The sequence below is a fragment of the Arachis duranensis genome, chromosome 2 (genome assembly GCF_000817695.3).
Source record: "Arachis duranensis cultivar V14167 chromosome 2, aradu.V14167.gnm2.J7QH, whole genome shotgun sequence".
NCBI classification, from domain to species: Eukaryota; Viridiplantae; Streptophyta; class Magnoliopsida; order Fabales; family Fabaceae; genus Arachis; species Arachis duranensis.
In genome coordinates this window covers 52,304,037-52,320,232 of record NC_029773.3, presented here as the reverse complement: position 1 = coordinate 52,320,232, position 16,196 = coordinate 52,304,037, and the positions used below count along the sequence as shown (strand labels likewise).

At 32.5% G+C, this 16,196-nt stretch overlaps 1 long non-coding RNA gene and 1 pseudogene across 1 annotated transcript; both read right to left on the bottom strand.

Annotated features, from left to right (window-relative positions):
* The window catches only part of LOC110278185 (uncharacterized), a 7,404-nt pseudogene extending 4,479 nt beyond the window's left edge, over positions 1 to 2,925 (bottom strand).
* Positions 2,926 to 11,208: 8,283 nt separating this feature from the next.
* LOC107474414 (uncharacterized) lies at positions 11,209 to 12,925 on the bottom strand. Its single transcript, XR_008005882.1, has 3 exons — positions 12,566 to 12,925; positions 12,433 to 12,475; positions 11,209 to 11,385 (listed from the first exon to the last, which is right to left on the bottom strand). It is a non-coding gene; the product is annotated as an uncharacterized LOC107474414 (long non-coding RNA).
* Between the last annotated feature and the right edge of the window lie 3,271 nt (positions 12,926 to 16,196).

Genomic DNA, 16,196 nt, shown 5'->3' with positions numbered 1-16,196 from the left:
CTTTTGCTCATAAAACTCGAAAACAAGGCTGGAATTTCGAAGCAAAAAACGTGGCTTACCTCAAAATTAATTGTATGGGTTTTCTAGAGCTCTCCGTAGTGAACGCATGGCCGCAAACGGTGCGGCAATCGGAGCTCTAGATCAAAAGTTATGGTGGTTTGAAGATCAATTGAGAGAAAGAACTTGAGAGAGTGTTCTTCCCTCTTGTGCCTCCAATTTCAGCATGTGAGTGTGTTTAGTGAGGAGAGAGAATGCTGAAAACTAGGGTTTTGGTTTAGTTATGTTTGGCCAAGGACCCACTTTGGGTCCGGTTGGCCCGGTTTGGCCTGTTCGGTCCAATCTTGGTCCGAATTCTATAAAATTGGTACCGAAATTCTCGTCTCAATCTCCTCTATCATAATAAGCCATAAAAATCACATTTTAGGCTTTCTAGAATAAATTCTCATTTATGGGTTACTTAGCCGTTAAGTAACCAGGTTTTACAATATTAGGGTTTTCCCTTCTCAAACTGAACTTACATTCCATATATTCCATCTTGCTATGGCTTATGTGCAGACCATACACTTCTAGAGCTTCTCTTTGTAACTCCAACTTCTTATTTAGGTCTTCCCTTGACTCTCCCATAAGGACGATATCATCGGCAAAAAGCATGAACCATGGCACAAGCTCTTGGATGTGTACTTCCAAGAGTAATGTGAAAAGGTATGGACTTAAGGATGATCCCTAGTGTAATCCTATACCAATAGATAATCCGTCTGTCACACCACCTTGAGTCTTCACACTAGTTGTGGCCCCATCATACATGTCTTTAATTGCACAAATATATGCGATCCTTACTCTCCTCTTTTCTAAAACCTTCCATAAGATCTCCCTTGATACTCTATCATATGCTTTTTTCAAATCAATAAACACCATATGTAGATCCTTTTTATTACTATGATACCTCTCCATCATCCTTCTTAATAGGTATATCACTTCAGTATTAGATCTGCCTGGCATAAATCCAAATTAGCTCTCTATTACTTGTGTCTCTTTTCTCAACCTCCGTTCTATCACCCTTTCCCATAACTTCATGGTATGACTCATAAGTTTGATCCCTCTATAGTTTCTACAACTTTGTATATCCCCCTTATTCTTGTAGATAGGTACCAAGGTGCTCTTTCTTCCCTCATCAGGCATCTTCTTTGACCTTAAAATATTATTAAAAAGCTTGGTTAACCAGTTCATGCCTTTTTCTCCAAAACCCTTCCAAACCTCAATCAGGATATTATCAAGTCCTACTACCCTGCCATTTTTCATCTGCTTTAGAGCCTCTTTTACCTCGAAGTCTCGGATCCTTTGATAGTAGTCAAAGTTTTGATCTTCTTCCCTTGTGCATAACCGACCAAGGCTCGGAAGAGTCTTCTGTCCCTCATTAAATAACTCGTAGAAGTAGCTCTTCCACTTTTCATTAATCTTCTCCTCTTAAGCCAACACCTCTCCATCCTTATCCTTGATGCATTTAACCTGATCCAAATCTCTCGTTCTTCTTTCACGGATCTTTACAATTCTATATATACCTTTTTCTCCTTCTTTCGTGCCCAAAGACTGGTAGAAACCTTCATATGCTCTTGTTCTTGCTTCACTTGCAACCACTTTTGTCTCTTTCTTATCTGCCTTATATTTTTCCCAATTATCTGCGTTGCAGCATAAAGACCACTCTTTAAAGCACTCCCTTTTTATCTTTATCTTATCTTGTACACTCGCATTCCACCACCAAGACTCCTTGTCTCTTGGTCCTATTCCTTTAGATTCACTAAAGCTTTCTTTTGTTGTTCTTCTAATAACTTCTGCCATCTCCCTCCACATCTCTTCCGCGCTTCCATTCCCATCCCACTTTGCCTCTTCTCCTACCCGTCTTAGGAAGATTCTTTGTTCTTCACCTTTCATCCGTCACCACCTCGTCCTTGGGTTCTTCGTATGAGGTTTTTTCCTCAACTTTTTCTCAACACAAAAAACCATGACGAGCACCCTATGTTGTGTTGTCAAACTCTCTCCCGGGATAATTTTACAATTAATGCAAAATTTTTGGTCGACTCTCCTCAACAAGAAGAAGCCAATTTGAGAGCCTGTCATGCCACTCTTATAGGTTATAAGATGTTCGTCTCTCTTTTTAAAACATGTATTTGCGATGAGAAGATCAAAGGTTGAGGAAAAGTTCAAAATAGTTTTACCCTCGGCATTGATCACCCCGAAACCATGGCCTCCGTGAATACTCCCATATCCAGTCACTTCTCTCCCAACATGGCCATTTAAATCTCCTCCTAAGAAAATCTTATCTCCCAAAGGTATGTCTTGAACCAAACTCTCTAGATCCTCCCAAAACCTTATCTTGTGTTGTTTGTTCGAACCTACTTGCAGTGCATAGGTGCTAATCACATGGAAAGCACTTCCCTCCACCACAAGTTTGATAGAGATTATCCGATCTCCCACCCTCTTAACATCCACTACGTCCTTCTTCCACGGCTTATTCACAATTATTCCAACTCCATTCCTATTCTTCACCTTTCTTGTATACCAAAGTTTGAAACCAGAAGTATCTAACTCCCTAGCCTTCGCACTAACTCATTTTGTTTCTTGTAGGTACATAATGTTAATCTTTCTTCTTATCATGGTGTCCATCACCTCCATGAGTTTTCCTGTTAGAGTGCCTATGTTCCATGTCCCAAATCTTAACCTTCTGTCGCTCCGACCTTTACCTTTTACTTTGTGAACTAGCTTATTTATCCTCGTCCGTTCATGAAAACGCGAGAACCCTTGCTCATTTAACACTACATTCGGGCACCGATGCAGTGGTTCTTGCTCATTTGACATCGTACTCGAGCCATACAACGCGTTGCTTCTGAGCAATGACCTAGTTTTAGCGCAATAATGTCTTTGATTCATGTCATGGTGTTCGACTATATTTTTATGTTAGTTGTCGAAGACCTAACACAACCCTCCTCCTTTATTCGGGCTTGTAACCGGCTATGTACCGCTAGTGTAACATAGGCGGAGTTAGAAATGAAGCTTTTCTACCAAAAAAAAAACACAAAGATAGTAAAAATGTGGCCTAAAGAATTACAAGTGTGTTTATCATGGTATTATTTGAATGATTCGATATACTTACTAATATTCGTGAGTTTTAATTTTTGCTCGTCAAATTTTTTGTGCTGTTGCTGGGAATTAATTGAAATTGACAACATAACGTCCGACTAAATCCTAACATAGATCTTGTCTACTTTCTTTTCTTTTATTTTTAATTCTTTCTTTTTTTTCTTTTCTTTTCTTTTCTTCGACATTCTTTCTATTTTCTTTTATCTCTCTTATTTTTCTTCTCTTATTCACGTTTTTCTTTTCCTTTTTATGTTCATTTTTTTATTTTATTTTTTTATTTTGTTTAAACCCTCTTTTCTTCTTTAATGTTCTTTATTCCATATGGCATGTTTGATCTTTTTTGTTTGTGTGTACAAAAAATGATGGAGTTAGATATTGTGAAAAAAATTTTAGCAAACAATGAATATATGATGCAACAACTTTTCTTCCTCACGAAACAAGTGGAACAAACGTAGTATAAACACTTGGATACTCCTCCAATTACTCATCCTTCCCTGAATCGAGAGATTATCCAATTTCTGATTGGGAGAATCAAAGATAAGAATATTTAACATGTCAAACAAGCAAATAAATTTTAATGTTGAATATCAAATCCTTCAAGAACCTTCATCTCTTGAACTTGCTGTGGAATGACTGCTCAATAAATCCAAATTTCACGCAAGAAGCAAGAACACACCTCAAAAATAAAAAAATCTCCATTAGAAACTTAGAGATGCAAATAGAGCATGTTGCCAAGCTCCTAATGGAAACACAAAATCCTTCGAAAGAATTTGAGGCAATTCATGTATAGGGCTGAAATCTCAGCATATCTGAAGAAACCAGTGAGTGATTTGGTTAAACCATTAAGCCAAGAAGTGCTCAATAAAATGGCTAACTAATTTGTCCCAACAAACCAAGGAAGAAAATACTTATTCAATAGAGGAGATATTCTCAAAAAATCTGAAAGAAATAAGTCCAACATGTGCGTGCACAAAATCTAACAAGAAGAAAATTCTAAACTCGTAGTGCAAACACAAAAAAGACTTAATCCAACAAAAGAAGTTGTTCACAAAGAGGTAATCGAATTGTGAGAAGAAATTTAATCGCTGAGTATCTTTTTCTTTTCTTTAAAGTCTTTTCTTATAATTAATTGAAAAAAAAAAGTTCTTATCTTTTTTGTTCTAAATAAGTATTCTATATACGCATTCTTGTTCTTGTTCTTTTTCAAAATGTTTTTCAATTTTTTTTAAATTCTATTTTATGTTCATTAATTTAAACTTAGTAAAATATTTTTTTTAACAAAATAATCACATGGATCCTCTTTAAAATGATTTTAAACTATTTTTTTAATTTTTATTTTCTTTTCTTAATTTTTAAACGTAAAAAAAAAAGGGAACATCCATTTTTTAATTAAAAAAATCAGTTTTTACTAAAGATTTCTACCCATGTTTTCTTTTTTTTTCTTTGTTTTGTATCAAAATTTGTTTTTTTTATTTGTTCTTCCACTGATACTTGCATTCATCTTATCCATTTTCTTTTCATGCATGTATACTTTTATCCATGATTTATACTCGTTATTCTGTCAATTTTTAAGTTTAATGTAAATATCTAAGTTTGGTATAAATCTTTAAGTTTAGTGTTAGTAACACCATATATCATAAAAGACCTGGCACAAGAAGTAGTGGTGATAACTAAATAGACTTGGATAATATTCGAATAAGGTGAATTCTTTATAATGCTGATTAGTTAATTCTTTCTCTTTTGTTTTTGTTATGCTTTTAGTTTTTCTTAGTTTGTTTCTTTCATTTTGTTTTCTTCTCTGTTTAGTTTTTTTCTTCACATGCATTGCATATTCTATTTTTTATTTTCTTATTTTATCTTCCTCTTTTCTAAAAACTTAAAATTTGAATACTTGTTCCTCTAGTAACTAATTTTAATCGAGAATATCTTTATTAGAAGATTGAATAAATAATTTAAAAACAAACAGTGGAGATGTTTAAGTATATGTGGTACCATTTGAAGAAATTTGAAATATTTGAATCTTGTGAAAACGTAAGAAGAAATATTCAAAAATAGAAATTTAAAAAAAGTATTATAAGTATTTGACTATCCATTCCTTGAAGCAGTTTGAAAAAAGAAGCATGGAAAGATCAAAGAAATAAAAAGTTCTAAGGCTCAGAGCACCAATGATTAGGGTCCAGTTATGTGCCTATGATATTTCTATTTTAAGTATAGACTTGGGCTGGTAAATCTGAGTAGTGCTTTATCACCTAATAAGTTAGGCCAACTAGACTGAAATTATCAATTGAAAGCCTGCTTAAAGAGTTGTCTTAAAACAAAACATTAAGAAGTCCAAAGAGGATCTGTGTATCGATGTCTGGGACAAAACCTAGTTATGTGCTTGTGGTGTGATTGAGTCAAGGAGATGCCTGGATAATTAGATTCGAGGAGTGCTTTGTCACCCGGTAACTTAGGCCAACTGCCCTGGAATTATCGATTGAAAGTCCGTTACGAGCTGTCTTGTGACAAAGCACTAGGAGTCAAAAGCCGTAAAAGATCTTTCTTATAATCCCAGTAAGAAGTAAACTGCATAAAAGTCATATAAATTTTAAAGAATTCTCATAATATAATTCGAATTTTAGTTTTGAAAATTCCTAAAACCTAAGTATGCATGATTCATGAAGGATAAGAGAAGTCAAATGTAACCACAAGGATTATCATAAATTTCACTTTTTGTTTTCAATCTTAAAAAATTTTTAATTCTTTTTCATTAAATTAAACTCCGTTTATCTTTTTTTTTTACTTGAGGACAAGCAAATTTTTAAGTTTAGTGTTGTGATGACATATCATCTTAAGCAATTTTTAAAGTATTTTTTATTTTTTTTTAAGTTTTAATCAAATTTCTTATGTTTTCTAATAAAATTTAATAAAGAATCAAATATTTAAAGTTATGTTAGTGTTTTTGTATTTACAGGAGTTTTCGGCTCAAAACCAAACAAGAAAGAAAGCTTTTCCAAAAAGAAAATACCAAGACAGCAAAAGTGTAACCTAAGGAATCAGAAGCATGCCCCAAAGGAACCCATGAAGCCACGCCTGGTGGACAAAGTAACACGCCTAGCGGAAGACCATGCCCGGCGGCCTGTCCCTGCGCCCAGCGGCCAAAGCTTTACACTCGGCGGAATGATGATCTTGGAAGTGAATTTTGGGCTCTTTTGCCCAACTTTCTCTAATACAAGCCCAACTTTAAGCTAACTATAACTCTCAAAAAGTAATAATTAAGGCCCAAGCTTAAACTCAGAAGCACTGACATTGAGAAAAACAATCCCAATACCTCAACTAGTGGTGTTGATTGATAATGTGGAATCTCATCTTCTCTTTGTTCTGGCGGCTTTGTAATTTCTATTTTTGATTATTTCTTGTTCTGCTTCTTAGCTTTAGCCTATATGCACAGCTAAGTTTAAAATTTAGACTTAATATGTTCATAATGTTTCAAATGCAATATTATACACAAGTAGCACTTACAACATGATCAATTGCTTCACTCTCTATTGGTTCACCGTTTGTCACATTTGGATTAACTCCATTGGGCCGTGGAGCATTGCTAGTGGGAGGCACATCCTGATGTTGTAAACAGACAAAATAGAGACAATTAAACTCTAGTTGACTTTTTGTGCAGACTAGATCCCTAAAGATATTGATAGGGTACTCTTAAACCCACAAACACTATAAACTTAGGTCTACATAGTACTTGCTACTCAACTTGTTGGACATGTTGCCGCTGCCCTGATGGATTGTCAGTAGCCTCAGTTGTTCTTCACTTCTTTCTCTTTTGTTGCCAAACCCTTAAGTATTTCCACTTAGTCTTTGTAAATGACCAAGTCTCTATCCAACTTAGAAAACCTGTTAACCTCGCCATTCATGTAGTTGAGAACACCATCCTCATTTCCTTTAAACCAACCTCCATGGTAAAACACAGGCACAATTTCATAAGACATTTGTAGTAAGCTAACAGTAAATTAAACTAAACTTTAACAACTCAAAACCAATTTTTAATTACCTCACTCAACATTGATCAGAAATCGCTAATTGATTTTCATTACTTAATTTCTTTAATCAACCATAAAATAGAAAATATTTGTCGCCTTAGCTACTAGACAAGCCATTAATTCCACTAACTTCGAGTTGCATGCAAGGTGTTACAAAGTAGGACCATCTAGCAGAACCACACTCACAAGACCACAACAAAACCAAACATAGAAAAATGCTAGAAAACCAAGCAAAGAGCCTACCTCGTAATCCTCGAACAAGACGTCATGCTATGTCATGATGACGTCAGCTCTTCGCCGTCACTACACCGTCACATTGTTCATCTTTCATCATGGTGTCTCTCACTGGAGAATTTCTGGTGTGAAATAGGATTTTTCTTAAGATTCTTCTGTAATTGTTAGTGTTAATAAGGGAGATGAATGGGAAGAGGTTGCTTATATGATATTGCTGTTGTGGATTGCAACGTTTTGGCCTCATCAAAACACCAATGTTTTGCTTACGGTATAAGGAGCCGATCTGTCCAAATGGATTATCCTATAACATGTAGCAGCATAACCTTACATGTAGTCTTTACCTCTTATTAATGGAAATTTTGACGGAAAGGCTATGATATCTAACAAAAGTGATGGATAGAGGTCGCAATGACATTATACCTTTTTTTAGGGGGTGAAAAAGGGCTTTGCGAAATCGTCAGGGGCTAGGGTGAGGTTTTACTCGATTAGAAAACTAACGTAGCAAAGGTGAATAACTTCAATATTTCCTACATGTTTCTTGCATAATATTTACATTTTGGCCCTCTTTATTATCAAAGATTTGCACCTATTTCTTTTGACTTTTTCTTGCTCTGCTATGCATTCCCCCGTTGATTGCATTTACAATTCATAGCTATATATATATTCTTGCTTTGATTTACTTTTATAAAATGGGTTTGAAAATTGAACGTTCTTATTAATATATCCCAAATCATTGATATCTTTCTAATAAAGACTCTACATTCCCACACTACAACAAAACAGCATTTTGACGACGGTTTTTTTTAATGCTTGGTGATGGTTTTAACTATCACTAAATGGTTTTGCGACGGCTTAAAAAAGCGTCACAGATTTGACCGTCGCCAGCTGGCATAGTGACGGTTTTGGACCACCGTTGGTAAGAAGTGTCGCTAAATTATTTGTGACGGTTTTTAAAGTATAAAATTGTCACTAATTTATAACACTTGTAAAAGTATTTTTTATACTTTATTTTGCGACGTTTTGAACCGTCACTAAGTTACTAGTTCTTATGACAATTTTTAGGCATATTTAGTGACTATTTAAACCGTCACAATATTTTTAGTGACATTTTTTTGATTTAAAACCGTTACTAAGTTATTTATTCCTGTGACATTTTTTTCCTGTATTTAGTGACTGTTTTAAACTGTCATAATCTCTCCAACATCAAAATTTCTATTATCAAAAGTTAAATTCTCCATAAATGACTATTTTTCAACAAATCCAAATTCAATCCCCCAAGTTTTACAAAAATAGCAACAATGTATTTCAAAAGTTGAATTCTACAAGTTTTAATTACATAGTAATAATCCATATATAAATTCAAAAAATTCCTACTTAATCCAAACTTGTAAACCTAACAATTCAATCATAAAACTTCTTTAAACGTTGGATGGCCTATGTTGTTGAGGTTCATGACTGGCAGAAGAATATGGTCTTGTATGTGTCGGTGATTCAAAATCTGCAACCTACAATTGAAAATAAAAAATATATATTTTAGGAAATATTTTAGAAGGATACTTAACAAATCAACAATTGTTATACAAGAGGCTATGATTTCAAATTAAACTACAATCATTTTAGAAGTTGTTGATGATGAAAATTAAGTACGCAAGTCTATAAAATTAAGTATAACATATGTCTTTATCTTACCTCGATAGGAAAACCGGGTGGCAATTGACCCTTTTGATGATTCACAAGAAAATTCTGTTCCTGTAGCAATTGTACTTGTAACTTCAAGTTTTGATATTCAGTTCTTGATGGTCCACTAGTTGTAGTAGATTGCATAGACTCTCTTGAGCGGGATAAGGATCCAATCATTTGAGATGGACGAACACCAAATCCCATACCTCTAACAGCTTGAATTCTCTTTGCCGAATACTTTAACATATGCTTCATTTTCAGAAGCACCCTCACTAATTTCCTTTTGTAAGTCTTCCTGAAGTGATTTATAGACAAATAATAATGTTACATATGCAATATTAGTCCAATAGAATTTATCAATCATTTTTCAAAGAAGTACTACGAGTTTATTAAGTAACAGGAGTACTACTATTTTAAAGAACAAAATCAAGCATTCAAGCCTGAAGATAAAGCGCTTTACTTTAATTTAATTACTACTTCATATTACTATTCTTGCAATACTTTATATCTAGAAAAGCACTATTTATCTCTGAATGCATAAAAATAATAATGTAGTGGTTATCCCTGTCAACTATAGCTATTACTTGACTCTTGGCACCTGAAATGACATGTTGTCAAAATTTCCACTGTCACTAAAAGACAATATGTGAGTTATAGCACTGCAATTCAATTCCTATTTTGCGCAACACTTCCTAGCCCACACCATTTCTGGATATGTTTGGTAGGGTTAGTTTCAACCTTAATTGTCTAAAGTGGATACATAAAAATTTCAGTAGCAACAATGCTATATAATGTTCTTTCTTTGCATGGACTAAATTCCGAACCACAATGTTGAACATATCAATCAAATTCAACCAAACTAGTCTATAAACTCAACATACACACAAAAATAATCCGAATCCAAAATAAATGATAATAATAATCTCCCTCTCTTCCATCTATACCATTAATCATTATACATAACTACTGACCCCAAGATAAACCCAAGTTTAGAAAAGTTAACAAAAGTGAAACCAATATTAATTAGTTCCTTTGATTAAGGACATATGCAGCAAGTAATTAAACCCCACCGCCACCCCCACTCTATCTAACTATGTTCATATCATTGTGGGAATAAATATAGATTAGAATTTTATCTTACATTCTTTTGTTGTGCTTCCCCATTGACAAATGTTTCATCTTTTTTCTTGTGAGTGATAGAAAACATTTCTCCTCTACTAAATTGTCGTCCAGTTTTAACTTCCTAACATTATTATAAGATTGGTCAAATTAAAATATAAATAACAAAAAGTTAATAAAACAAAAATACTAAGAAAGTAAACAAATGTACAAGTTCATGGCGTTTCCTAGCAAGTGTTTTTGAGCCAAGAGTGTGAGGAATTTTTAATTGTTGCCGATTTGTAGCATTCTTTGCACACAATTTCTACACATTAACAAGCATAAAAGTTAATGGATCTTAAACACAAATAAAAACTAACAAATAACAAATGTGTTTACCTGAGTTTTTGGACTCAATCTATATTCCAAAAATGCAGCCCAATGGTCTTTGGGAATTCCAATTGGATTCAAATTAACATTTGCATCCCAACCAAGTTCCGATTTATAATGCTCATTGAATAGCTTGCATCTATTATTCTTCCACTTATTTTCAAGATTTGACAATATATACCTTTTGTGTTCATCATCATTAACAACAAATATTTTCTTCAAAAAAAACATAAATATATTGTTAGTATACAAAACTTAAGGTAAACCGTGTTTTCAAAAATATTTTTTAAAACAAAAATATAATAAAAAATAGCATACCTTAATAGTATTTTCAAAAACAGCATCTTTGTATTGTAGTGGAACCTTATGCCAAGTTTTGTACATTATAGAAAAATTATTAAAATTACTTGCAATGAGCCCCAAAACACCTCCCAAGAGTCCACCGGATTCTCCAATTGGCTGACCACTTCCATTCCATTCTATAAGAACTCGTTTCCTACTATGATGAAGGGAAAATGCATATTTTACTTTAAGATGCATACTCTTTTCAACCCCTTGTTCATCTAAAAAGAAAATAAAAAGAGCTATTATTTAAGACAGCTAGTAATTGAAAACAGTTAGTAAATTAATAAAAAAAAATAACATACCTACAACAATAACAAACCATGTGGTGTTCCACTTCTTTCTAGAAATAGCAACTCCATTTACCTCTTCATTATTAAGAAAATCAGCATCTGATAGGCTATGACTATGAACTTCATTTTGAATGGATGAACTTTGAGCTATATGTTCTTGTTGACTCGTGCCTTTAGAAGATGTTGACCTAGAATGACTTGGAAGATGTCTTTTTTCTCGTGCCAAGATAACTTCAAAGTAAAAGAATTAGAAACCCAATTAAAGGAATTAGAAACTTCACAATATTTTTATCATAGTATGCTAAAAGAGGATATAGTTATCATTTTCATCATTTGAGAGATAAACATTTTCTTTAGCATATACAACATTCGGTTCAATACGTTCATCTTCTTCCTTTCAAATTGTACAAGCCTTCTCCTTTTAATACCTGCAATAATATAAAAAAAAAAAGAAAAAACAATATTAGGGGATGACTTTTAACTTGTTTGATGTATTGTACTCTTATTTTCGTGGATGTTCCTCGCTTTAATCTTCTCCAACAATTGGAACTGAACTTCTTTTCAGTCATCAAGTTATGTTAAACTGATTTTTATACGAGGTTATAGATTTCAATCCTCTTGAATAGTTTAATCAATATTCTTTTTAGAATAATTTTTCGGGATAAGAAATATTTTAAAACCTTTTTACATATATAATTATTCTGGAAAATAAATTGAATTAAATTATAAAAGCATAAAAGTTTAATTTTTTTCAAGTAAAATTTAATCTCTAAATATTTTCAGCTTGAGTGCTTGGTTAGCTATGATATATTTATAAGCTAGTGCTTGATCCAAAGACATGGGGAATAATAATTCATAAAATTAAATAGTGCACTATTTTTTTTATATACAATAATAGTGCTACTATTCATAATATTTCATATTTTTTATATATAATAATAGTTGAACAGGTACCTTCCTTAAGAAAACACAGTAATTGCATGCACTCTACTCTTTCCATGTATATAGAGTTACTTTACCCTAATTGTTACTAAAATATGAAATATATAGTTATGTTAAATTGATTTTGATCATTTGTATGAGGTTATAGATTTCAATTTTAAACTGATTTTTGTGTAAGAAAACGCAAGAAACATTGTTACAATAATAAAAACGGCAAATCTCTTAGAATCATTTGAATGGATGAACTTTGAGCTATATGCTCTTGTTGACTCGTGCCTTTAGAAGATGTTGACCTAAAATGACTTGGAAGATGTCTTTTTTCTCGTGCCAACATAACTTCAAAGTAAAAAAATTAGAAACCTAATTAAAGGAATTAAAAACTTCACAATACTTTTATCATAGTATGCTAAAAGAGGAAATAGTTACCATTTTCATCATTTGAGAGATGAACATTTTCTCTAGCATATAAAACATTCGGTTCAATATGTTCATCTTCTTCCTCTTCAAATTGTACAAGCCTTCTCCTTTTAATACCTGCAATAATATAAAAAAATAAGAAAAAACAATATTAGGGGATGACACTTTAAGAATTGGATAAAATTGAAAATTGAGATATGATCATTTCCTCTTGCATTAGGGGATGACACTAGTCTAGCATTTTCAACATCTTTGAGGGATTTTTTAGGACTTTGATAGTTCTTTATTAGCCTTCTTCTCTTCATACCTGTAAAAACATAAAAGAAATAAGAGAAAACTATATTACTTAAATCAAAAATAACAATCATGTATAAATTCACACTTTAAGAATTTGGTAAAATTGAAAATTGAGATATGATCATTTCCTCTTGTATTAGGAGATGACACTAATTTATCATCTTCAACATCTTTGAGAAATTTTTTAGGACTTTGATACTTCTTTATTGACCTTTTTCTCTTCATACCTGTAAAAACATAGTAAGAAATATAATTAAAGGGAATAGAGTATGAATAAAAAGAGCATGAATATTATTATAAAAAGTAAGAAAAGGAAATTATATTTTTCATGGACAAAGATAAACTAAGAGGGTTACAATTTAGGGCCAGAATGTGTTTTCAGTTCAAACTACTAACAAAAAAAAGGCCAAGAATCCATGATATTCGTGTCACATATTCTAAGAAGTTGCAACAAACACTATCTTTAATTTTAAGAGTAGACTATGACTAGAACCAAAAAAAAAATTTAATTCAATAACAGATCATATGAAATGATCATATTGATTGATAGGAACAAGGAATAGTTATATACTGGAGTACAACATAACAAGGCAGAGAAGAACAAAAGAGAAAAGAAGAGAAGGAAGGATATAATTAAAATTAAAAGGGTAAAAGGAATTGGTCAAGTCAGAGTCATTGAATTGAATTTCATACCCAGTGGAATTAACAAAGGTGTTCAGAATGAATAAGAAAGAAAAATTTCATACATGAAGACATATTACAAGAAAAATGATCATTCTTTCACCTTTTAGTTGCAACAGATGCACTTCTTTCTAGATCAACTTCAACAATCCCATCATTTTGTATCCTCACAAGGTCAGCAATTAGTTGCTACTGTGAATCAAAATCAGAAAATGTTGTGAACTTGCTTATCCAATTGAGCGTCAGCTCTAATGCACCATCCAAGTGTTACTATTGAAAAAAAAATGTAAAACCATGATGTGAACTCAACCTTTTATTTGTTAGTTAAAATAAATACATTCTTGGTTTTCATGTGTGCAGGTTTCACACCACCCTCCAATAACCGCCCTTCATGCAACAGATGAAAAAGAAAACATAGAAATAATTTGGTGCCAGCGACCTATCCCAAAATTTTATGGTATTAATTATCCCATGATAAAGAACAAATATCATTTAGCTACACCTAAATGAATTATAACGTCACAACAATATTTTCCCATGTTTTGAGCTTTGCCATGGCAAAAATAATTAACCTTATTTCTTTCATGTTAATGACTAACTCGATGCCATTAAAGAATTAATCAAATTAAGGGACAAAAGTTTTCACATTAGACATTTGCTTGGCTTTTTATTTCTTTTAACATGTCAAAACAGGGAAATTAAATCTATCCATGTCAAAATGTCAAGATTTTTAACATTTGTTAGACAATTAGTTCTCTCAGCTCTTTAATCAAGTGCTATGAATTTGATAATTTCAAGCAAACAATGAAGTTTACTAGGAACTCACAATGCCTGAATTTGGTCATAACTTTGGCATTATTCACTAGTTTTACTAAGTTCTTAACAAATTAAAAATGTTAATTAAGTCACATAGATTCATCACAAATGTATCAAATATGCAGGAACATCAATTGAAGCTCAAATACATGCTAAACGGCAATTGAAGCTTTTGAATCATGGAGAAACATATGAAATGAATTGCCCTCATCTTTTATTCAGAATAATTCTAGTTCCTTCTCCTGATCGGATTGGCAAAATTAACATAAAATGCATAACGACAGGACTTGAGGCTGATTTATCTTACAAATCAACATTTTCTATTTAAAAAGGCAAAGAAAGAAATTATTGAAGCATTACCATAACTCCATAAGGATAAAGCACACATACCTAATTGAAGTGAGGAATTAGAGTAAGAATCTTGTAATCCCTGCGAAACACATCAGAAATGAAATTAAAATCACTCTAAAAGGGGATATTATTACAGTGGAGGAGTGCTACTTGTCGAAGAGAGAGCTTGAAACCTTGAAACAGAGAGAGATGACGAGGAGAGGTCTACCATATCAGTGCATCAATTTTACTATTATCTATCCTTCTAATTAGAAATGCATCAAATCAGCCATAATTTTAGTTGAAACATTTCATCGAGCAGGTTGTGTGCAAGTAAAATCAAAATGAATTTTAAGACAAACAAAATTTAAAGCTTCCAACAAAACAATCCTCCATATAATAAGATATAAAGCATAATCTCTTAGATGAAGAATCAATCAACAATTGAAAATCACAAGTAACAGTACCAAAGAATAACAATCATGTATAAGTTATTCACTATCAGATGAACAACAAAGAAATGGTAGGAGAAATAAATATAGTAGAAGAATAATCAAATACTCACTACTGGTGTTCAATATTGTGATTGGAAGAGAAGAAATGGTCGCCGAAAGGAGGGAATTAGGGTTTGCACTCGCGAACCACGATGGTGAACGGCGAACAGCAAACTCGAACCGCGATGGTGAACGGCGAATGGCGAACTCGAACCGCATCGGTGAACGGCGAATGGCGAACTTGAACCGCGTTGGCAAACAAGAACTGTAGCACGGTGATGGTTGTTAGTTTCTCTTCTCTTTCTCACGGTGAAAGTGTGAATATGCTTTTTGAAAAAATAGGATAAAAAAAGGGTGAGATTGTGATTAGTGATTAGATCAGTGACAGTTAAAAAATTAATATATAAATGTTACTATATTAATGAATAGAGACCCTTAAAATAAGGGTCATAAATCAAGTGTAGCTATATGATTAATTTGGTGTAATGCCATGTGATTTTAAAGTTCTCTTAAAACTTTGACGACTGCAATTATATTGAATTTGAGGATGTGATTTAGAACCTCCATAAGTGAATGAAACAATTTGCAAGATGTACAACTGGTAGTTGTAACAAGTTCAACCAGCTATTATATATGGCACGAGTCAGTACCCAATTTAGTAACAAAGATCATGAAGATAGAGCACGAGGCCGAGTGTGTGAATTGATAACTGTTTTTTGTTTATTTATTACATGAAAAATATTTTTAAAAAAAATCTTTTTAAAAAAATATAAATTACAACTTTTTAAAAAAGATATTTTTTAATTTATTTAAAATTTTTACTTTTACTATTAGAAATTTGTCAAACACACTAAAAAATAAAAAAAATTAGATCTTTTTCTATTAAAAAAAGATATTTTTTATTAAAATAATAGCGTCCAAACAAGCACAATATACCCAAAAATCAATAGCTTTGGTAAATGCAGAACATCTTAAACTTTTAGCACCTAAAATACTCGAACAAAATTATATTTATGAAACCT